Source organism: Trachinotus anak, unplaced genomic scaffold (assembly GCF_046630095.1).
Source record: "Trachinotus anak isolate AG129_WGS33_773 ecotype Australia unplaced genomic scaffold, CSIRO_AGI_Tana_v1 ptg000008l, whole genome shotgun sequence".
NCBI classification, from domain to species: Eukaryota; Metazoa; Chordata; class Actinopteri; order Carangiformes; family Carangidae; genus Trachinotus; species Trachinotus anak.
In genome coordinates, this window is record NW_027273859.1 from 6925887 (window position 1) to 6949561 (window position 23675).

Genomic DNA, 23675 nt, shown 5'->3' on the forward strand with positions numbered 1-23675 from the left:
TTCAGTACACCCATACGCACATGCACACACACACACGAACACACAGTGCAGCTGCCTCTTTCTTTCCAACACAATACACAGTGTGAAAAAACACCTATACAGACACAGAGAATCTCTCTCTCCTCATTGTCTCTCACTGTCTCACACACACACACGCACGCACACACAGTCACAGTCACATCCACTTAACACCCTGGACACTCTTTTCCTCCCTTCCTCAGCTGTCAGCCCGATATCATCCCACATGTCCTCCCCAACCTCTTGAGTGGTTCAGGTGGTCAACCGGGCCTCTCAGTATGTTTCTGAGCAATATTACAATAATTGTCATAAATTAAACCCCAGGCAACAACTATTCCCATTTGTGGAGGAGAATAACAAAGACATTTTTTAAATGTGTAATGTTGCTCAGGCCTGAATTTGTGGTTCACATAGTATTGAACAATACACGTTTGCATTTATCTAATTTTTACATAAAATGATCTGATCAAATGATTCAGTATCTTACTGTTTGTCTTTACCAGTGGTCTTTATCATTAATAAAATTTACTAGCTTTCCATAGAAAAATACAGCTCACATTTAGTAAGATATGTTAGTGGCATACATGATTTTCATACATAATCATTCATTTCAGATATATTATTTTTCACTTATGTCAATACTGAAAAACTTTTGGTCAAATGTGATAATGTAAAAGTTTTGGTATCTGACTGACGAGCACTAGTGATAACAGCTATCTACTTTAGCTGTTTTAGCTAATGATTGTTTCACAACTCTGAATCCCAGAGGTCAAAAAATAGGGTTTTTAAAGTTGTCAGCAATTTTACATTAACAATGGAGTATGAATGCACAAAGAATTTGCCAACTTTGCCTTTACTTTCAGCCCTTGTGGAGCATTTTAGCATCTCTCAGTTGAGTGATCTGGTTTTTACAGCACAAAACTCCATTGTTATGATTTTCTCTCTCAACGCTGCATCAGTCCTTCTCTCAAAAACACCATGCAACTGTCTCCAGCAAAAAAAAATTCAGATAAACCCAATGTATGCCATCATGAAAGGGTGAACGAGTAAAATTTGCAACTAGCAGCTAGCATAGTGAAGCATTTAGCAGCCACAGAGCCAGAGGACCAGAAGACCATAACAGAGCTAAAGGAGAGTGAATACTGGACTTACAGTCACCAGGTGGCTGGACTCCAAATGCTAATGTTGCTCCATGACTGCTGCATGACTTCTCCACAAACAGTGATATTATGTCAGTGTTGTATTTACCGCTTCTTCTGCCTGACAGTGTCCAAAAACATCAATTATTGCTAAACTTAAAACAGACGATATGACGTGCTCAAAAACAGAAGTGGCAGATTCTGACTGCTGGTCACTGTCCACCAGGTGTTTGCATCGTTAACGACCACTAACGAGCCAGCTGCTGACTGCCTGTCTGAAAATCACCTGATGACTCACCACTATGTTGGGCTTCTTGAACACACACACAAACAAACGCAACAATAACACAATGTGGGCTTGACAAAACCATCTTTGGCCAACTGTAAACAGTACTACTGGCAAGAAGAGAGCATACTTAACCACAACAGCCAAATTTGTCATTTTGTAAATTGGCCAATTCACAAAGTTAATGGTGATTAATGTTAAGTTATCTGTTATTACAGCCAGCAGACTCAGTGGTTGCCAAATAATTCTGTCACGTCCTACAGCTTGTAAGACATGTTATAAATAATGAGTGTAATTAAAATCTTGTTTTTTGCTATTTGGAAATAGCAAAAAATTAAAAAAAAATTAAAAAATAAAATTAGCCCTTAGTTAGGGAGAAAATAACTATTTGGTTTTCTTTCAGATAAGAATTGCGACATGATGAATTGTTTTGTCTTATAGTTTAAATGTTTAAACGTTCTTGGTTGACAAATTATAAGCTAATGATTTCTGATCCTCGTTATTCTTACAGAAGAGCAACAGTGAAAATGAAAATACCAGGTTAGGACTAACATGCCAGCGGATAAATATAGTCCAACGTGTGCAGCGTGTAGCACTCTGGCTGCGCTGCATGTCATGTCCTTTTGTCCTTGAACCATGTGTATCAGTATGTACTGCTTTCACTGTGCTTGTGTACCAGTGTCAGTAAGACAAATCCCTGTGCATTTAATATAGCTGACATTTCAGGTCACTCAGATGCTGATTTTGAAATGAGGCAGAGAACTGCACTTTAAGATGTGCTAAAGAATAACAGAGGACACAGGGGCAACACAGAGCATTAGAGCAGTAACATATTTATCCTGCATCCACTACCCACACACACACAGAAACACATGCATACACCAGCCGCCCTCTCATCCCTCATCTGCCCAGTGCAGATCCTTGACCAGAGCGCTTGTTTGAAAAACCAGAGGTCAAACCGTAAAGCAATTACGCTGGCAACTCATCAACCAAGGGCTGACAGCAATACAATTACCTCCAGGCTGCAGCAGCCTGCAGCAGACAAGTGAGCACAGAGAAAGTGAAAGAGAGAGAGAGAGGGCTGTGTTTAACTCTGGACGCAACAGTGCTTGCTGTATAATAGCACCCTGCCGAGTGCACTTTAATTCTGTGTTTAACAGGTACAAAGTGTGGGGGGGGGGGCTATTATGTGTTACCTAAGGCCTTGGAATCAAGTCACTTCACTGGGATGAAGATAGAGAAATATAGAAATGATGCCAGGAGACACAGAGTGATCTCCCTGCAGTCGAGGCTGGCAAAACAGCTGCCCCACAACTCACTCCTCAGTCATGTAAATAATTAAGACGAAAGAGAGAGAGAGAGTGAGGTAGGGTCACTAAAGTCCCGGCTACTAGTATGTCTCGTGCATTTGCATAAATTTATACACCATTTACTGTATAAATGGTGTAAGTATTAAATATGTTTTATGTTATGTGGCTATGAAACATACTCATACCCCTTTATTTTTCACACAGTGTGAAAGAAAACTGCAGCAAATTTTATAATCTAAGCATTTTTTTAAAATGAATATAGGCCTAACATTGGTTGACTTTGGTTAATATTCATCTTATTTCATGTCCACATACAAACATTTGCCTTCCCTGCTGGAAGAAGCACTGAAACAGTAAACAGGGTATCTTATGGTGAGGTGAACTTCAAGTATGGTCATGAAAATAACAATACACAGAAATACTACAGAATGTTTGCAAAGCTCATGGGATAATATAAGGAGACTTTGAACAATATTCTTTCAGTATTTTTTCACCTGTGGCACTGTAACACTCAGCAAAGCTGTGAAAGTCCATTGATATAAAAGAAATTAAAACTTCCAAGATAGACAGAGGGACGATTCACATTAATTGTCACATGTTGCACATTGTCATGCTTTTTTCTGCTGGACAGAACTACTTTAACAGCTAATCTACATGTGCAAATAGATGTCAATAAAGTGATAAATCAAAGAGCTTTAACAGGACATAAAGTATGAACATATACACAGTTTATTTGTATATCCGCCCCCGAATCTGTGGGTAGAACTAATTCCCATTTGTGCACATCTTTTATACAGAGCAGAGATCCTGTATGTTCTGCTGAAATTTACACAACAGAACTGTTGTTATTCATGTATTTAATTCTCATTCTTTCAATTCGAATATGTCCTTGTGTGGTAAATCACAGTTCTATTATGTTTAATCCCCCTCATTTGCTTAAGTTCCAGTTATATTCCTTCTTTCTTCCTCTATCCAGCTATTTAAATGATTTTGCTGCTCCAATGGCCCAATTTCCCAACAGGGATCATTAAAGTTTTATCTTAATCTATGTGTAAGACTCTTGTGAAAGACCTTTCTTTCACTGTGGAGTGGAAAGTGAAGGGAATTTCTTTAAAAGTATAAAGTTCCAATTACAGAGAAATCTAGCAGCTACAACTGAGAAAAAGTGACTTGTTCTTTTAATGTGATTTCAGGCTGTAGGGTTTCTCCTGATTTAGACTAATGAACACAACTGGGTACTTCTGTCATTAATTGGTGGTATTTCAGACGGGAATATTTGTGCCTTAAAGTTGAACCTTTTACATCTGAAAACATGAATACTTCTATTAAATATAATGTACTATGCTCTGCAGCGCACTCCTTGTATAAACCCAAACAGTTTCAAGAGGAAACTTGATCCAAATGTAAAACCTCAAGCCAGCGCTCAGCATACACATGTCACTGAGACATGAACAATGCCACAGAAAGATAACATTGTAAGCAGACTGATTAATGAGAAACCAGATGGGAGAAGGCTGCGTGGTGGAGGAGGTAATTAGCTGGAGTCAGCAGCAGCAAGCAGCAGGCAAGAAGCACAGAGAGGAATTGAAAAAATGAACTAAATTCAGTTTGTCTGAATCAGCTAACGACCAGCTGAAGTGGCACCCTTAACCCTCTGCTACTGGGAGAAGCCCTGTACTTGAGTCTGAACCCTGCTCCTCCAAAAGCTGCCTCCCTGTAGGAACCAGCCTGTCAGTCATCCAGTGGGGCATGTAAGAGTACAGCACCGGTGGCCCAGTCTGAGGAGTCCGGTGGGTCTGAATGATGTCTCATCAGCTACTGTTGTGTCAGAGCAGCGGTGCGAGGCAGAGGTGTTGGACAGGTTACCATGATGCCTGCTCAGGCGCTACTGTCTCTGTGCTCTCAGGTGTGGTGAGACGTGACTGAGACAGGTAACATGTCTCCAAGCTAAGACAGTGGAGGAAAGGCTGCATTGGTGATATGTATGTGAACTTAATTAATCTGAGGTGAAAACAGATGAGGGGAATCAGGATGTGCAGGTGAGGTGTGTGGCTGACAGTTTGGGACACATGGGTGAGGAAACCTGGCTGCTTGATCTTCTTACTTCAGGGTTCAGTTGTTATCCACCTTGCTTTAGAGGCTAGACCATCTGCCAGGTGTGCTGTGGAGCATGTGTGTGAGTGTTTGTGTGTTTGCGTACAAGTGCATGAATACTAGGTACATGTGTGTCTATGTCAGGCCTGCTTCCACTCACTAGGATCAAACAGCAGCAGTGGCTGTGCGCCTCTCGTCTCCCTGCCTTCCCTGTAATGAGGAGTGATCCATTCGCCTCCCATGGAGGAAGGACATGTTTATACAGCTCCTGCTCACAGGCAGTGAGAAGAGAAAAACAGATTACAGAAGCACTCTGGTCAAATGTCAACACAACGCCGCACAAGTAGCAAAGACACACACATCAAATGCTGCAGCAAGAGTGTGAACAGACGGCCAGCGCTTAGTGAATCAGCTGAAAACAAACTAACCTTTGAGTTTACAAACAGAGGAATTTCCTCTGTGCTGACCCTTACTCAGTCCCGGTAGAGGATCTAGTTTTCCTGCCTTGTGGCACTTCAGAACGGGGAGCTGAGTCAAGCCAGTGCTCTAACATCAGTTTTGACACATATTGCAGAGCTGCGCAGCACCTTTCACTGAAAACTGCTCCACAAAATGGCAAAATTAAATAGCTGCCAACTCATCAGGCAGCCCCCATAAAGCCCCGTGTGACGGAGGAGCAGGTTTGTTGCAGGGGCAACGATTCATTACTTGAGCACCCCCTCTGTGAAAATTAAGAGTGGAATCAGAGCAGAGGGCTAACTGTGATTCATCTTGCTGCCTTTTTCTATTGCAGCTCAACTGCAAGCATGATGAAATAATCGCAGTGAACAGGCACTCCTGCGCAGCAGGACATCAGGGAACCTGTATCCTACGGGCAAGGAGCAGTAATTGGCAAACACAAGCAGGAAGGGAGACCACCTGCTGTATGGCCTGGGTCAGAGTGGATCATTCTGCCTGGTTGTCAATAAATACAGGTGAAATTAACATGCAAAGCCATGACTGAAAACCCAATGAATATCCACTGATGCTAGTTACCCTCAGTCAACACAGGTCATAAGGCCGCACACCTACTGCTGCTAGAGAAAGTTCCTGAAGGAGGTCCTGCAGAGCTCTTAGAGAGGAGAACAGAGAGAAGGAGGAGGGGAGGGAGGAGCAGGTGAAGACAAAGCAAAGGTGTACTTGAGTCAGCCCAGCCAAAGGTGGAGTGTCTGGGAAGATGCCTGATCGCAGACGAACTAGGCACAGTGACAGATCTATTCCCCCTGCTGCCTCCAGCCAGCTGTCACTGCAGATAAACACAATGGGCTCCTCTCTCCAACAACAGCATGCTGTAATCTGGAATTGACAGCTGACTGTGCCTCGCAACTCTGAGGGAGCTGAGGGAATGACGCTGTGAGTCAATTAACTGAAAGAAATGAATTTTCATTTGGATGGCTCTGAATGTGGGATAAGTGGAAACAGCCACAGGAGCCTCAGCTCAGGTGCAGGGAAAAAAAATCTTGGAAGACGGGAGAACAAATGTAGCCTTAACAGTATTGTGTTACAAAGGCAGACTTTAGTTTTAAATGCCTAACATGTAAAGCTGTAAACATGAAAAAAAAATCCAAAATGCAACGATCAAATTGCCAAACTCCTCTGTGGCTATGTTTGTCTCCACACGTCTTCTCTGATTCTCTGCTGTCAGACCCAACAGGTTCTGCATGAGATGGCCTCCACCCAAAAACTCCTTTACCACTGGGGTGTGACACCCATCCAATGACACATTCCCTCCATCAGCACTGGCTGCCAGGAGTTTGATGCTTTGCGTGAAAACACTGCCCGCACAGTCACTTTATATGGAGGAAACTGCATCTTTAGCCTCCAAATCGCTCGCGCTGCCAGGATTTTCTTCAGTCTTTCCACGGGGCATTATGCACCGAGCAGTAGATCAGCGTGCTGTGTGCTAGTTGTGACTGTCTGTTTACGTTTTCACAGGGAAAGCTGGCAGCCACAGTGTGTCTGGGCCTGCCAGTACAAGCCCAGGCCTCAGCTGACCCGGATTTGTGTCTCTTTACACAACAAAACTTTTTACAGCCTCTATAAAAAAGTAATATCTCACACACACATACTTAAGTTCAAAGACCATCAAATAAAGTGAAACATATCTTCACTAACTCTCCAGGGAACTGCTCTTACCCTCATCCATTCAGCCCCTCCCAGCCTCTCTCAGCCTAGTTAATGACACCAGGCCACAGACTTTTAAAAGGTCTATTCCCTTTATGTCCAGTGACTTAATATTCAAACTGTCTTATAAAACCAGTGCTGCCAATCCTGGCCCCATTTTTCAGCCGACTAGCACCTCATTTTATCCCTATTTCATTCTGCTGGAGTGATGTAACCCCGCCTCACATCCCCAGAGTCTCTCTCACAGCCAAGGAAGTCATCCATTCATAGCAATCTACTGCTCTTATCATAAATACCTGTGTAGTTGACCCCTGCCAGACGTATTGCTGCAGATTCAGCCCATAAATCAATGCTGCACAGTTGGACCTAGATTAGAACAAAGCTCACATGCACCATTACTTAAGCCAGAGAAGTAATTTCTCCATATGTAGCTGCTTTCCTTGGCCTGGGTCAAATCACTGGAGTGTTAGTTTTAGACTGCTTAGAGAACACAATGGGCAGGTTTGCCAGTTATTGTGCAGTAACTATAACAGCATATTAAATGTGATCATCTGCCAATTATTATCTGAACCGGCCTGATGTGGTGAAAGCAATGGCCCTACTAAGTTTTCAGGTTGTTCAGACTTATTTCTGAACACCATATTTGAAAAAGACTTTTTGAAGATGAGAAACCTTTCCTGAGATTGTCTCAATCTCTGAGGCATCTTCTCTCATAAAAAAAAAAACAAGAAATACTTCAATTAAAGCAGAATGTAAATGTTGTAAAGGTGTGTGGCTCGTCCAGGTGCATCTTTTGTCAAACTAGTGGAAGGTTGCCTGTTTGTTGACCGCTTGACACTTGATTTTCCTCCTTGACTCATTTCTGCAGTAAAGCCAGGGGACACATTGCACAAGCCATCAGATCACTAACACTTAAAGTCACGCTATAAACTCTCTAACATAGCAACATTAAGACTACAAACAACCCATAATGCAACACTCTCTGACATATTTGCTCCCTTCAAAGAGAACATCTACCGCTGAGAATACATAAATGTCTATATGCCACTTTTTCGAATGTATAGAGTAAACAAAGACTGATCTGCTGTGGAAGATGTCAGGATCCACACCTGCCCAGTAAGAAAGGCAGGATCTCCACAGTGAAAAGAGCAAACATGTAATATTGATTCCACACTGCCAATTCAAGACGTGTGAATACCTGACCTTCCTAAAAGTTAACAGCACAAACACAAATTCTCTCTTCACCACAACTATATCAACTCCTACAACTCACCATCTCTTCTTTACTTACAAAGAATAATGACAATGATTATAATAATCATATTCATCCCCATTATATTCCCACTCACCAACTCCCCAAACACAAACAACTTAACCTTCCTCTCCTCTTTTTATGGATTAAATGCAGTTGACATTACTGTGACATTTACCTCAAGTCAAAACACTGCAGCTTTCTGACCGTCCTTAAAGCACACTCTCCTCTATCCTCCAGACTCACTGCCTTTAAATGTTACCTTCGTTTTCTGGGGGAGGTTATGTACACAATAGCTTTTAACCATTTCCTCTGTGAGGACAAAGTGCATCATTTAGAGCCAGCAGTCGCTGTGAGCCTTGTTAAGTCTAACTTTAACAGGTATCCTACATAACTGGATCACACTTGGACTGAGGACCATATAAAGCATATAAAATGCAGTTGTAGGTACACATATGATTCACTCGTGTTGTGAGCATTAAATCGCCTTCACAAAAGCTCAGAGACACCCTTAACCATCTGAATATCAAAATGCACAGGGAAAATCTCTTTAACAATTCTGTCTACAACTAATTTAACTCTGTGAAAACATCTGTCAGTGCAGTAATGATAGTGCTGCTGGTACCAATACATGTTCTATTTTTCAGCCAAAATCTGTCTCATTTCAAGATGGAAACACTAATTTCTATAGAAATCCTAGAAAATATTTGTATTGAAAACTGGTTGAAACATTCTTGGTGAAAAATAAAAAGTTTGTAAGTCTCAACTGTTGAAGGAAATGACATGATAGGATGTTATTTTTTGTAGTGTATTTAGTAATTAATATATCACCAGTACACCTGAAAGCTCCAACATCAGGCAACTCTGACTGATTTTCAAGATATTTTCAGCTGGAATGGGACTGTCAGTCAGGGTGAATGTAAATATCACAACAAGAGGTGGGTTGCGAGAAATCTGATTTCAGGTGTGAATGTAATCTGTCTGAGTTATTACCCAAACAGGACTGAAGATGATATCAGTGGCAGGTGGGGGCGGGGGCTGTGGGAGCAGGCGCAGGCTTTGGCTGACTGCTACCCACATAATGAGGTCTGATCCAGGAAGAGAGTCAATGGTGATGTGACAGCAGGGGTTAAAGGTCAACACGACCTCCAACTGCATCACGAGCTGTGTGTGCATGTGGGCATGTTTGTGTTTAAGCATGCAGCAGTGTGTCTGTGTGTGTGTGTGTGTGTGTGTGTGTGTGTGCGTGTGTGTGTGTGTCTACTGGTATTCTACTGTTCTTGTCATTTGTCAACCGGTCAAAAAGGTAATTACTGTTTTGAAACATTGACTCATTACAATATGAAGACAAATGGCTTGTCTGTTCTGCCTGAATCATTGACAGCATAATAACAGACCATCTGCCCCCCCGAAGCACTAAGTGGTATACATTCATCATACAGTACAGAGTGAGTCTATGTAATTACATGACAACAGCTCCGTGTTATTTTACTAACAAATGAAATAGATGGCGATGTCTCTATTAGTGAAAGTAGCCATAATGGAAGAGCATGTAAGACGACCTCTGAGACACATTGACAGGAAGCCAAACAGTCCTTATCAGAGCCTTCCAGTAAGGGATGCATTAGGCATGACAAAAGATGGCAGATAAAAACAATGTTGAAAAGCATGATCATGATCAACATGTGTAATAATGCACAAGACAACAGATAGAAAAACTGATCCATACAGTAAATAATCTGTGCCGTCTGGCTGCAGCCATTGTTACTACTGTCACTGAGATAAGTTGTTGACACCATGGTCATTTAGCCAGGGCAACACAATGGGTGAGAGAGAATGACTGGCAGCCTGGAGAGGTGAGGATGCCATTTGGAACTGATGCTGAATTCAATAACATGATGTATAAAAATCCACTTGTGCAGCTCGCCATCCTTGAGCTCCAAGAAAAATATGGCAGGAATGCAGGCGTACAGTGCTGTTGTGTGGAAGTGTGGAGTGCAAGTGTGCGTGTGCATTCACAATTGCATAAATAGAGCTTCATGTGTGTTATATGCATATGTCAACTTTCTGTCTGCCTTCATCTCCATCTTGTCTGCCAATCTGTCAATCGGTGCATGTGTAGAAAGAGCCCAACACTTCTCTGTGTGGGTTGCAGGCATCTGTCTGTCAATAGCTCTCGCTTTCTCTCTGTATTTTTATGTTTGTCTCTCTGCCAAGCTGCCAGTCGGACGTGTTTGCAGAAAGAGAGAAGCCATCTTTCTCAGCTGAAAGGTTCCCCACCAAGAGAACTGAGGAGCCCAGCTATCTCAGTGGGTATTTGTGATTGCCAGCGGAGTGATAAGATGCCCCCGGGGCAGTGCTCTGTGCTCCAGCAGGCAGGGATCTTACACTGCACTGATGAGTGCTGTCTAGAAGCTTTATCTGGGACAAAAGCGGCCTTGTTAAAGCTCAACACCAGCGCTTAAACTAGCCGTGAAGAAACAGAGAGTGAGGAATTATGGAGGAGCGGGAGGAGAAATGTCTTCGGCTGAATATAATTACCTAGTTCAAACGACGCTGAATATGGTAAGTAGCACTTATCTCAGCGACCTTCCCAGCCCGCACATTCCACTGTCATGGAAACTTAATAGAGAGAAAGCTGGGTAATCATGCTGTTCTATGCGACGGTGCACTTCATCTGTACTGTACAGTAGGTGCTAGATGAAGTGCAGTCCAGCCAAAATAGTGGTATAATAATAATATCAACTTAATACCACTAATACAACAGCATGTCACACAGTCTCTTTAAAGACACAAACAAATGTAACAGGGAACGCAGTGCCAGACTCATGCTGCTGTCTGGAGTGTCTTTCTTCAAAAGAGAGATTTGCTTCAGCACTAGTTCAAAAGTCCATTAGCTGATGGAGTCCAGCACTGCACAAATACATTTCTGGCACTGGAAAGTAAAGGCATAGTTTGACCTGAAAATGGAAATTGCCATATTGTATACTCATCCTCACAACAGTCAGAACAGAGAAGTGTGTGTTTGTGAATTTAACACACAGTGGGTTGGCAGACATATGTGTCAGGATTCATCAAAGCACCTCAGTTGAGTGGAAGCATTTAGCTCTCTACAGTATCTCAGCCTTGACACTCCTGTCGAGTCTTGTTATCTGTCTTGTTATTCTGCAAAATACCAAAACCTCAGTATATATCACTGAATATATTAAACTCATAACTTCCTCTGGAGTTCAGAATGAGATTCACACATTTCTGTGCCACCAAATCATGTCAAACAATATTTAACTGAAATGACGCATCATCTCTGCGAGAGTACTAGAAAGAGCCTGAATGCAAGCCAGGACACACTCATATATTTGGCCATTACACTACAGCAAGCAGCCATAAAAGTAACAGCAGTACAGTAATGATACAAACACTTGAAATAATGGGATTTACACAAGCAGTCAGCAGCAATGTAATATCTGCAGATTTCTCCAGTGATGTGTCATGAGCAGTGTGCGTGACTCCCTTATGTTTAAAGCAAACAAAAACTCCGGTCACTTCTCTCCTTATGTTTATATTCATGACTTTCAAACTTGGAAGTGCATGTTCACATCTTGACAACTCAAGTGCCACAAATGTACTCTATCCATCTAAATGAAGCGTAGGCTTGGTAAAGCAGAGTGCTTCATTACTGTGCACAGACACTGTGGAACATGATGAAGTGAATGTTAAGATGTCTGAATCCTCAGTGCTGTCATTTGGGTTGAGGAAATACAAGCTGCTTGAGCTGTTTGGTGTTTATACTGTTTTTTTATTCACTCACTATTTTTTCATCCTGGTTGAAACTATGAACAACCAAGGCCTGACTACTCCTGATATCCTTTATTTGGGGAAAATAGAAAACATTTATGTAAGTTACACTGACATAAAACCTTTATTAACACATTTAAATAACATGACCCCTGCAGGTAAATGACCCGTTACTCTGACTGGTGTGTTTTTCCTTGGATTTTCCCTTAATGAAGTTTCACTTTCAGCTTAGATGAGCCGGTAAAAAATCATTATCCTTTAACTGTGATGTCAATAACAGGACAGACTGATGGCAACATATGTCATATGTGCATACATACATATTTCATATGAACTGAGTGGCTTGAATGCTGGATCACATTGTTTTTTTACAACATGATCAATGTTTGATGAGTTACAGTTACTGCAGGGTGTTGCTGAACAGTGTGTATCTGCCCATGTGTGTGTGCGTGTGTGTGTGTCAGTGCTCAGGGGCAGCTGGCAGGTTAATGAGCTCAGTAACAGGCCTGCAGACTGACGTTCGCCCCTTATTAATCGGAGACCTGGTTGTTTGTCCACACTGCTCGGTGGGCCTCTAAACGGCCAATCACAGGTAGTGTAAATACTGACATGCTGCCAAACAAAAGCTTCTCCAAACACTGTGCTGACAGTGAAGGATCAGGGCTGAGATAATATACTGAATGCTGTAGAAGCATTTATCTGGAGCTAAGTGGCCCCACGTGTCTGTAGAACATGAGCGGATTTTCCTTCACACCGATAGCAGAGAAACCATACAATGAAACACTGAAAGTGAGCTTAACAACAGCAGTGCTATCATCGAGACGAGCCGTATTGCATCAGCGCCATGGCCGGCTCATTCAGAACAGACTATCATCAGTTTTTACCGCTGATTACATCATTGAAGTTGGGGAGATTACACCGTTGTTTATGCTCCCATCGCGCCACTACAAATGAGAGGCTTGCAAGCTTCCAGCTGTGTATCTAATAATGCAGTCTGTTTAGGATGCTCATCTCCTCCATCAGCCAGTCTCTTACATGTTTCAACAGCTAACAGCACACGGCTGGCAGTTTACATCAGGCATATAATAGGGGAAGTGGAGCCAATATGTTAACTGATGGGTTCAGACATTGGCGGGGTGTGAAAAGCTTGGCACAGGAAACAAGCCTTAAGAGTTTTCTCTTTTCAGGTTGAGGTGCACTGTGGTTCTTTTCTTTGTGTTGACATCAAGGAGAGTGGTTTGCCATGACAGCAGATCATACAGACAGAGTGGAAGCACTATAATCGGAGCAAAAGGCTGTGTAACTAAAAAGATTGTCTACAGGAAACACAATAGGCCTTCAGTACCCGAGAGTACATTAGCTGAAAATAGGCCACAGGCATTTTAGTCCATGAAAGACGATGTGAAATGAAAATCCTCCAGCAACAAGGCAATAACGCAGCTTTTAATGACAACAAAAGGAATCAACAAAGCCCACAGTTCAGAGTGTGCTCTAATCAGCGCCAAGTCGACATCGTGCAGATCACACGAGACCATTGAGATGCTTTATTTGACACAACTTAAAAAGCACAGTGTTTTGGCTCTAATATAATTTAATTACTGAGCTGCCAGCACACAGCTGGCATAACAGCTCCCAGCCTTGGCAAAAAACAGACAGTAGCTTAATGTGATTAATTGCTGCTTTTCCTATTTCTATATGAGAACTGTCACTCAGTCATCATGATGGGATATTGAGTGATTGGTCGAGTGGCATCTCTCAGATAGCTTTGTTACTGATCTAGTCCACGTGGCTGAAGAGATTCCATTAGGGACTGGATTGACCTTTAGCATCTGAATGGCGCAATTTCCTTGAAAAATCACACAGCATTTTTGAGTCAGAACTTAGATGTCCATTACAGATATACAGTAAATACACAAACATAGATAAACACACTCCTTATCATCACATTTGGTAGTTTTTTTCAGACTCAAAGGATTGTGTTACCATTGCTGTCTGTACACCTATAGCAACAGTGATTTAAGAACAGCTAACCAGCATGAATTTGTTTAAATTGATGCAAATACAGGCAAAAAAAGGTTCCCATGTGTTGCCCACTGTCAACTTACAGTATCTTTCCTATGTGCATTTCCCAGCTGTATTTCTGGGTGATTCTAAATCTTAAAATATTATCATGCCAAATAGAAGTAATGCTCAGAGTGTCATAGTAACACCATAAGATTGTTCTCTATTGATGTTCTTTTCGAAACTAATGATTATTTTTAAGAACAAGGAAGACAGAATGGCTAGGTCTACTGATGAAGCTAGGAGAAACTACAGTGTGGTTGGTGTCACACCAAGGATCTATGTGGCACTTTCACGGTAAGACAAGAGTCAACCAAACTGCCTCACATCCTAAATAGGAAGCAGATGTCTTCATAGAAATCCTCCCTTTGAACATTTGCTGTAGCTCGGCTGCTAACATGCCCTCGTCTCCGCAGCCTGGAGCTCGACAGCGTGAGCAGAGGTACACAACAGTTTTATATTAGGCTACATCCCTGTCAGCCCTGTCACTGCACCTCTCTGTGGCCAGGCTGCTGCTGCTCCGGCTGTTGCTCTGCCTCTCCCACAAAAACACTTTCACACTGCTGATTTTCATTGCACAGGACAACTGCAGCTTGTTTAGATCTCTGTCTGAATAGTGGTTCATGTATAGAAAACTGATCTTGTGTGTATGAAAATCACACATGAAATGATCAATATTAGACAAAAGTGACTCGGCCTGCAGAATAGACATGTATACCTTACATAAATTCTACAGCAGTCAACTCTCCTGAGACAGACCTAAAGAAGTGGTTTGTCATTTCAGGAAATATGTCTGTGTTTTTTTGCTGAGTGTTAGATGAGGTTTAGGGTTAGAGATTGATACCACTTTCAAATCTGTCCATTACAAATGTAGCTGGAGCCAGGAGACAGTTAGCTTAGCTCAGCTGTTTTCATACAAGCAAAGCCAGTCTAAATATTACCGACTGTTATCAGTATTCATGTTAAGCTAAGCTAAGCTAAGCTAAGCTAACTGTCTCCTGCCTCCAGCTTTGCATTCACCAGACAGATATTAGAGTCATTTTGATCTACTCATCCAAATCTCTGTAAGAAAGTGAATAAGTGTATTTTCCAGAGCGTAGAGCTATACCTTAAACATTCACTGCATACAGAACCACAATTCATTCACTATAGCTATAAGACATTGTATCAAAACTGAATGACTTAATACAGGCGGTCTTCTTATTCTCCTTTAGGCCCATGCTGACTTTACAATAAGCTGTTTAAAGACTGTGATGGAGTGGAACACTATAAACCGGATTAGTGTAACTCTAAGCAATATGCTAATCTTTTAATAATTACATTTTTACAATTACCATTCAATTGTAAATACAACTCTGCTCTGAAATCATAGCTGGAAGGCAGAGTGATTCATGAAGCCGTGAAGAACAGATCAACTGCCCTGCAAAACAGCTGTGGCTCACTTGACATGTAGTCTGCCTTCTGTCGGCTGAGTTTCCTGAGCAGACCTTTCAATTCCCCTTTCCCTCAGCAGGCTGGGTAATGAAAGGCCATGGCAGGCTAAAGGTAGTTGTGGGGTTTAAACATTCCTCTTCCTCTCTTCCCACACACTGAAAAGCAAGGCGAGCTCGATCCTCATGGGCTTTTCTTTTTTTTTTCTTTTTTTTTTTTCAAAAGCTCCATGCTCTCAGCAGCTACATTCATCAACAGGAATGCTTGGTTTCAAACTGAAAGGGCTCCTACTACAATGGAAGGAGATGCTGTTTCCCTCGTGGTGAAATTAGTTTTTCTTGTATTCAGTGCTAGTGATACATGGTAAGCTGCTGCTGGGTTCATAACCCACTGACTCAAAGAACACCGCCTTAACAGGGGACAATAAACAGCACCCTCTGTCTGAGTTATGTTTGATGTGGTTCATTATATTATCAAAGCCAGTCTGAAATATGTATACCACAACAGAGCCTTGCACAATGGAGAGAGAATCACAGATCAATCACCTCTTAGATATCAAAGAAAACAAATCATGTTTGTGACATATCTCTTCATGCTGTTTGGGGATTTTTACTATGATATCACTTCCTGCATGCCTCAAAGCTTTACACACTGCATGTAGGTGTGATTATGGGAAACAATGCAATCTGTCCATTCATGTTGCAGCCAGCAAATTCATAAAGCAATCTACGTGTTCTCTGTGGCCATCTCACTGTTTGATGTGGGTATCATGAGGCTTTCATGAGGCTCCTGCAGCACTGAGAACTGACAGGCTTCCTCTATCACAGGAGAAAGCCAGGAAATTGGGCTGCATCACCTTTGAAGGTCTGAGACGTAAACTCAACCCAACAAGCTGTGTGTGATGTAACAGCTGTGCAGAGGATAGACACTGACAAAAATTCAAAGAATTCCTCTTAAAGAATTCTGTCAAAAGATTTGAAGTGAAGCATCTGAGGGTAATGATATCTTGTCCAATTTCAATAATGAAAGTCGAAATGAAGAAGGTGGAAATGATGTGCCAGCGATATCCCGACTAAGAGTACATCTGTGCTAACGCCTGGAGCTCTTGGTGTTCCCAGACCAATGTGGAGCCTCAGCTTTAAGATGTTTCAACAAGCACTGCCTCCCTCTCTCAAAGAGGCCTCAATCAGGAGGCAACAATGGCAGCCGAAAGTCATCCCCACCCCTACAATACTCCTCTTTCAAAGGAGGCTGCCATTAATTGGTGCACAGCACATTCCACCCTGGCAATTACTCTCTTGTCTCGTGTCTCCTGCACCGCCTGGTTCAAAGAGCTGGGAAGAGGAAGTCCTTCTGGTGCTAAAAGCACAGCAATATCCTGACAATGTCTGGCTTTGACTGGCAAAAGCCTGCGATATTTATCACAGGAGGGAGAGAGAGTCGTTCGGTGCCAGCGAGACAGTAACTTCCCAGTAGAATAAACTGGAGGAGGGAACGAGGATAACACGAGGTTGCGGTTAGGAGAAATTAATTCCAGCTGCTAAAGCCACTCGTCGAGGGTCAGCATCTGGGCTATTTGGAAGGAGCGCAGCAGAAAGTCTGTCAAAGAGAAAGATGAGCAAAAAATATGATATACACAACAGTCATATCACTCCTAAAGGTTGAAAGCTGGTCAGTTCTCACCAATTTGTGTAAGTTTTCTCCCCTCTCACATTCAGGCTTCTCTACTGCCTGCCTGGAGGGCATCTGCCCTTCCCTCCCACTGAAATTCCCCAGTAAACTAAATAAAAAGAAATACCAGAGAATTTGTTCACAGTGGTTGTCTTTTGCCTCAGGCTACAACATCCTCTGCAGCTACAGGTCAGCATGGGGTCAACGCTACTGAATGACAGACAGCTGACATGATCACCAGGAGCAGAATGTCTCTTTATCCACAGAGCACTTTTCAGTATTGACCATGAACCTAAGCTAAGTAGGCTGAACAGCATTGACTTGTTTATCCTTTCCAAACAAAAAGGTTAATCTGTCATTTTCATTAATTCTGTTTAGCTTTTATTTCTTCATCTACAACAGTGTTATACTATACCCAACTTTCTACAGACACTTGGGACTGGGAATCAAACCTCAACACTTCAAGTAGACATTCCCTCGTTTAAAGCTACTATGATCAATAATATTAATCTATGTGTAATGTGAAAGGTGTCACTCATAGTGACAATGTCACAGATAATTATAATCCTACTCTGCAGTTTGCTGCAGCTTGGTGGAGCATTTTAGTGTCTTTCAGCTGATTATTTTGGCTTTGTAGGTCACAGCTTCACTGTTTAGGCTGCTCTCTCTCATCAGTGTTGTTTTCAAGCTGTTGTTATCAGTGAAAAAGCTGTGACAAATCCACAGTAGCAGTTCAGCACCATGTTTACAATTTATTTCCACTGCCCCAAAGTGGTCAAAAGAAATCACTTGGCAAGTTTAAAGCATAACTGTGCCAATTTTATACCATACTTTGTCCTTTTTTTTTTGGCAAAGTTATTTTATGGCAGCTTATTCTAAGACATAAACCTGCTTTTTTTTGTTTTTTTTTGTTAAACAAACAAGGAAAAAGTTGGGTTTTTTTTTAAAGTTAAAATTTCTCATTTGGGTATCTGTGCCAAAATTCTAATTTGTGTTCACACCCATTTAGCCCCAGCAGAAGCAGAAATACTATGTCACATAATGTACACTGGTTGGATACTAAGGGTTTTTGCAGTCCAGCTAACTTCCTAACATGTAAATCTGCTGTGGGTGTAAGTTTTGGATGGAGCCTACTCTCAGCAGTTGTAAAATACCAGACATCTTCTGATGTTTCCTGCCTTTGTTACAGACAGGACAAAGAGGTGATCATGGAAAAATGTGCTTTGCAGATCACTTGGGGATTTTCAGCCCACTGTAAACTCTGTTCTGTTTCCTCAATCCTCTAAGCCTTACCACATGTACTCTCGTACCATACAAACCACTAAAGGCTTCCCTCATACTTGTCCAGCCACAGTTAATTCAATCTGGTCCTAATCTGTGCAGGGTCCAGCTCCTATGCCCTAGCAGCTTGCCATGTACCATTAAATAGAGGAACAAGCATCTTGTTGATCTGCCTAATGTCAGCGTCCAGTGGTTCATTGCTAATTCCTATCATTAGTGCATATTGATGGCGAGCAGCTCGGGGAGAGCTCTGTCCAAAAGCAGCAGCCGGGGACCAGAGCGGAGGAAATGAGGAGGGATTGATGGTCACTTCCTGCATCGCTCACTCTGCTCCAGAGGCAGCTGACAGCAGCTTCCTGTGGTTTTCTGTCAGCCGCTGGGAGAGAGGGACAAACAGGCACAGACAGAGAGAGAGAGAGAAATGGCTGTTGCTGGACTGGTCCCAGTGTTCAGCAGTCCTGGTAGCAGCCACAATCCACTTCAGGTTCAGCCAAACAGGCCAGAGGAAATTCATCAAGTGTGCTTCGTGTGAACACATTAGTATTGTCGATTTATCTTGCTTTGATCCATTTTTTTCAGATTACAGCAACTGATAAACAACCTCTGAGTGGGGTTGGGTTCTCATAGCAAATTCAATCTTGCATCTGTTTACTGGTGGAAAAAATACACACATTTAGTGTTGCAAACAAATCTCTGATAACATTTTTTGAATCTCTCCTTATCCTTCTTTATTAACTGAGTAATGTAAAAGATAAACATATAAATGATATCAATGATAAACGTCATTGCTGTTAATTCTGTTAACAACTTAACAACAGGCCAAAAAGAAAGTTTTGGCTGCTGTGTGGTTAATTTGCTCTCTTCAAGCTGGCGTCTGAATGTGACCAAAGACTGTTCCTAAAAGAAACTCCACTTTGACTGAGACTGGACTGTGTGTTTTCACAGTTCAACGAGACTAACGGAGCAGTGAGTGTAGTGTAACAATCTGGATCATTGCATGCTTGTGTTGAGGAGTTACACACCTTCTGCTGTTCATCTAATTTCAGTTCAATTTAATTTTATTCAATGCCCCAGGTTTTATTCAGTGAAATCAGTGAATGCTTTAAGATGAAAGATGGGGAACAGAGGTGTCACATTCAAAGCTCAGACTCACATTCAAACTGTGAAATACACTAAACGATTTTCAGCCTATTAAGTCATCAGCTTACCACAGAATATTTCCTTTTGTCAGCTCATGAATTGAACCGTAAGCCTGACAATTCTGCTGCTGCCCACATCCTCTTTTCCTATTTTGTCTCAGTTTCAACAATCTAATGCAATATCATATCTTATTCACACCAAGGGACATGATATCCTGGGCAAAGCATCTTTGCTGAAGGAGATGAGAGCCTTTCACAATGTAAGCAATCAAGGCTCACAGTTAAAATTTAATGTTGTGGCCTTCTATGGAGAGCTCAGGGAGGAAAGCATCTCAGAGAGCACGTTAAGCAGACCTGCACCTATGGCTATTTCCTCAGCACATTACAGAAAGAGTCAAGTGCTCAAGGTATTTTTAGGTTATCGTGGGCTTTTTGCAGTAACCTCATGTCTTGCATGTCATGTAAATGAGAACCCCAGTTTTCCCAGTAGACTTCTTTCTTGTATGCAACCTCTGTGCCTTATTTCCCTCTGAATGTGAACACTGTTACCATAACTCATGCAATCAATGGCTAACACCAGGAGCAGTGTCTCTCCTAGAAGAACAGACACTGCATTTTAGCTCCTGTAAAATCCTCCAACGTGAAACCTCTCTATTGTTAGCACAGCTGCACACTGACAGAAAACTATCAGGCAGATGACTATCAGCTGAAATGAGAGTGATAAGAAACTGAACCAGATAAGATCTTATCATAAGATACTGTACGTGCATTTCTTAAGGCAACGTGCCAGAGGGGGGAAAAGTCATACCTTATTAGTCTCACTGTCAAAACCACTTGCAGCGCTGAGACACTGTAAAAACCCAGTGTTGACTGCTGAGTGCTGTTTAAACAAGCGCATCAGTCCTGTTCTAGTTTGTGTTATGCAAACAAAAATGAGCATTTACAAAGAGCTGACTGCCATAATGAAATGAAAAACGACTTGTTTCACCCTGTCAGCATATTCTCTGAATCTCGTCAACATATTTCAAAATACATTACACAAAAAAGATGTTATCTTACAATACTCGTGCTGCCATCAGCTACTCTTTGAAGTATGTCATACACATCTGCCAGTCTGTGCAAGTCTAAAACAACCCAGCTCACAGTTGATAACATTTGGTATTTAACTGGCTAACCCTAACAGATTACAGCTGGGAGGTTGTAGTCACAGTGTACCTCGTTTTCACCTTAGAACGCCTGTAGCTGCAGCAGCTGCACTTCAGACCAACTAGACACAACCAAAAACTTGCTGAACAATTCACCACATTGCAACTTTCAAAATGAGAAGAATGGCAACAGTGTACCAGCTTGTGGTTATGGGAACTCAATCCCTAAACAAACTTTTGTTTCCATATAACACCATGGCTACATCTCAGGAAGCAGGAAAGGCTGAGTCACTGTCCTGGAGGTAGTGAAGTACAATGAGCAGTTGATGTGATGTTGTTTTTAATCGTATAAGGAGCTATTTCTTTGTCTGTTCCCTTCTTTTCAAAACTCATGTAATACCTTTCAGTGTGACACTGAAAGAATCTTCTTTTACTTAGAAATGTGTCAAACCCTTCCACCACAGTGAAATGCCATTACCCTGAAGCATAAAACTCTTGTCATAAACTACCTGTCAAAAGTTTTAGAACACCACCATTTTTCCAGTTTTTATTGAAATTTCAGCAGTTCAAGTCCAATGAATAACCTTCAGTGGTACAAAGGTAGACAGTAAACTGCCCAAGGTAAAAAAAACCCGAAATATTCATAGAAAACAGGTCTTTTTCAGGTATTATTAACTGGTTAACTCACAATTTTCCTGCAGCAATGGAGCTATGTGAAGCTTTGACACTTAATTCAAACATTTACAGCTGCCCTGACTTTAGTTGAAGACTTACAAACCCTGTCTGTACAAAGGTGGTTACTGCAGTGTGAGGACAAGTAGTTCTGTATATTGCAGAACTACTGAATAGTGAGAGAAAGGCAAGTAACAAAGGAAGACAGACTCGTTGGTCAGGGGTTCAAACTACCGCGAGATAATGACCCAAAACATTAGAAGGAAAGAACCAGACGGTGGCTTCACATGATGGAAGAGCAGCACAGCCTCCAGAATTAAACCCCATGGAGCTGGTCTGGCATAAAATGGACAGAAGGTGAAAGCAAAGAAACTACAAATGCAACAGTGTTGGAATGAACTTTCAGCACAAAACTTAATTTTCATTGTAGAAAGAACATCACAATTGTGTGACTGCTGAAGGAGTCGGAAATTAAGATTAAATCTAGTTCAACAATATTCCTTGTTTTTAAAATCTTTATTTGCTCTGTTTTGATTTCATAAACACTGAGACTTTGAATGATGCAAATGTCATAATGAGAATGGAGGTGTGGATTTATAAGATCAGTGTTTTTCAGTCCTGACTTGATGCCGTCTGAAAAACCTGTTTCTTTCTAGCATATGAAATCTGAAACAACTAGGCATGTAACTCAACCAGAGGTGCTACAAAGCCCTACAGCCTTTAACAGCTTTCGAAGTGGTAAAGCCAGCAATCTGGCAAATACAACAATCCAGCACAGGCGGGGTCAAGAGGTCATAATCATTTCTACGAGTGACAGCTGTATGAGCTTAGCTGGAGTAGGCCTACGTGCTGCAATGTATCCCGCCACAGCCTAGACCAGCTCATTGTATCTGCAGAGCCCAAACAAGCCAGGCATTAGGAAGAGCCCACTGTGACTCACTCAGTTAATGGCAGTTAAGGTTTTATTATCGCAACCCAGCCTGCTCCGAGACAAGATCAGAGTCGCCACAGGAGGAGTCCCCGGAGACGACTCCTTACCCCCTCCTCTCCACCTTCCTCTCTCCCTCCCACAACCATGATAAATGACTTCACACTTTCCACCCAACAGCTGTCTTATTTTTACTTCTTCTTCTCTATCAGGATTAGTGGCGCTGAGGTTTTTCTAGGAAGACTGAGATTTGCCAGATATACCGTATGTGGTGTTAAAAAGCAGTGCAAAGATCACTTGAAAAAAAACCAAAAAAACCAAGAACGGGTAAACAACAAAACCCCTCCCTCCTGGAAAAGGAAAAATACTGTTCCATTGCATTCACACCAGACAGTCTTCAGCCACCTTCTTCAGCTCTGTGTCCAACTACACTTTCATTTGAACTGATCCAGCAGAGTTGTGGGTTTAAGACTCTCACTTTAGATCTATTTTATCTATGACCCACAGCTTATTTTTCAATCTTGCACTCGACATTTTAAACCATTTCAATTCTTTAACTAAATTTTTCCAGCCAAGCAATTCAACACACTTTTTCCATGTTTGCCATAGTTTTCCTCCAACCCTGACTAATAGAGCCAAGTGTTGTTCGTGGAGTGCAGTAAAAACGTTTCTTCTTCAGACCACTTCATACATCCGTGATGACACTTTGTGAGCCTGGATGGTGGCTGATGATGTATCAGTCAGTACTGGTCGTCTCTTTCTTCTTTTGACAGAGTGAGCAAGATGAGTTTCCTGTTGACTCAAGGAAGATATTTTGGTATCTTCTCCTTCCTTGTTACTGTATGTACTTGAACAACTATCTCAGAATTCATATTCGGAAAGAAGCTTCCTCCCCTTAAGAGTTAGGTCTAATAGTGATGTATATCAAGGGTACAACTTTTTTTTTTTTCAAATCTTTGAAATGTCAAAATATTGTGAAAGCATGTCATGAAATCTCTCCAGAGCTGAAAGTGCCCTCTTTAAATGTTTTTTGCAAACACTAAAATATTTAGTTTACAATGATTTATGACAACGAAAGCTGCAAACCCTGACAATGGAGAAACTGCAGCCAGAGAACGATTGATACATTGGCATTCCTTCATTTATTTTTGCTTGAAAAATGACTGCAATGATTAATTGATTATCACATATAGCTGCAGATCATTTTTCTGTCCATCAACTGATGAACTACCCCACTAATCATTTAAGCTCTAATGAATGATGGCAGGTTAGAAACCCGTATGTGTGCTC

At 41.7% G+C, this 23675-nt stretch overlaps 1 protein-coding gene across 11 annotated transcripts in view; it reads right to left on the reverse strand.

The window, feature by feature from the left end:
* The window catches only part of fbrsl1 (fibrosin-like 1), a 286998-nt gene that overhangs the window by 217172 nt on the left and 46151 nt on the right, over positions 1–23675 (reverse strand). The window contains exon 1 of one of the 11 annotated variants that reach the window (XM_071482147.1): positions 1171–4040. The exons of the other annotated variants lie outside the window; for them this stretch is intronic. The gene's annotated coding sequence lies outside the window, so the exon portion shown is untranslated. Of the gene's footprint in view, positions 1–1170; positions 4041–23675 lie in introns of those variants that run through there. 11 annotated transcript variants of the gene reach the window in all.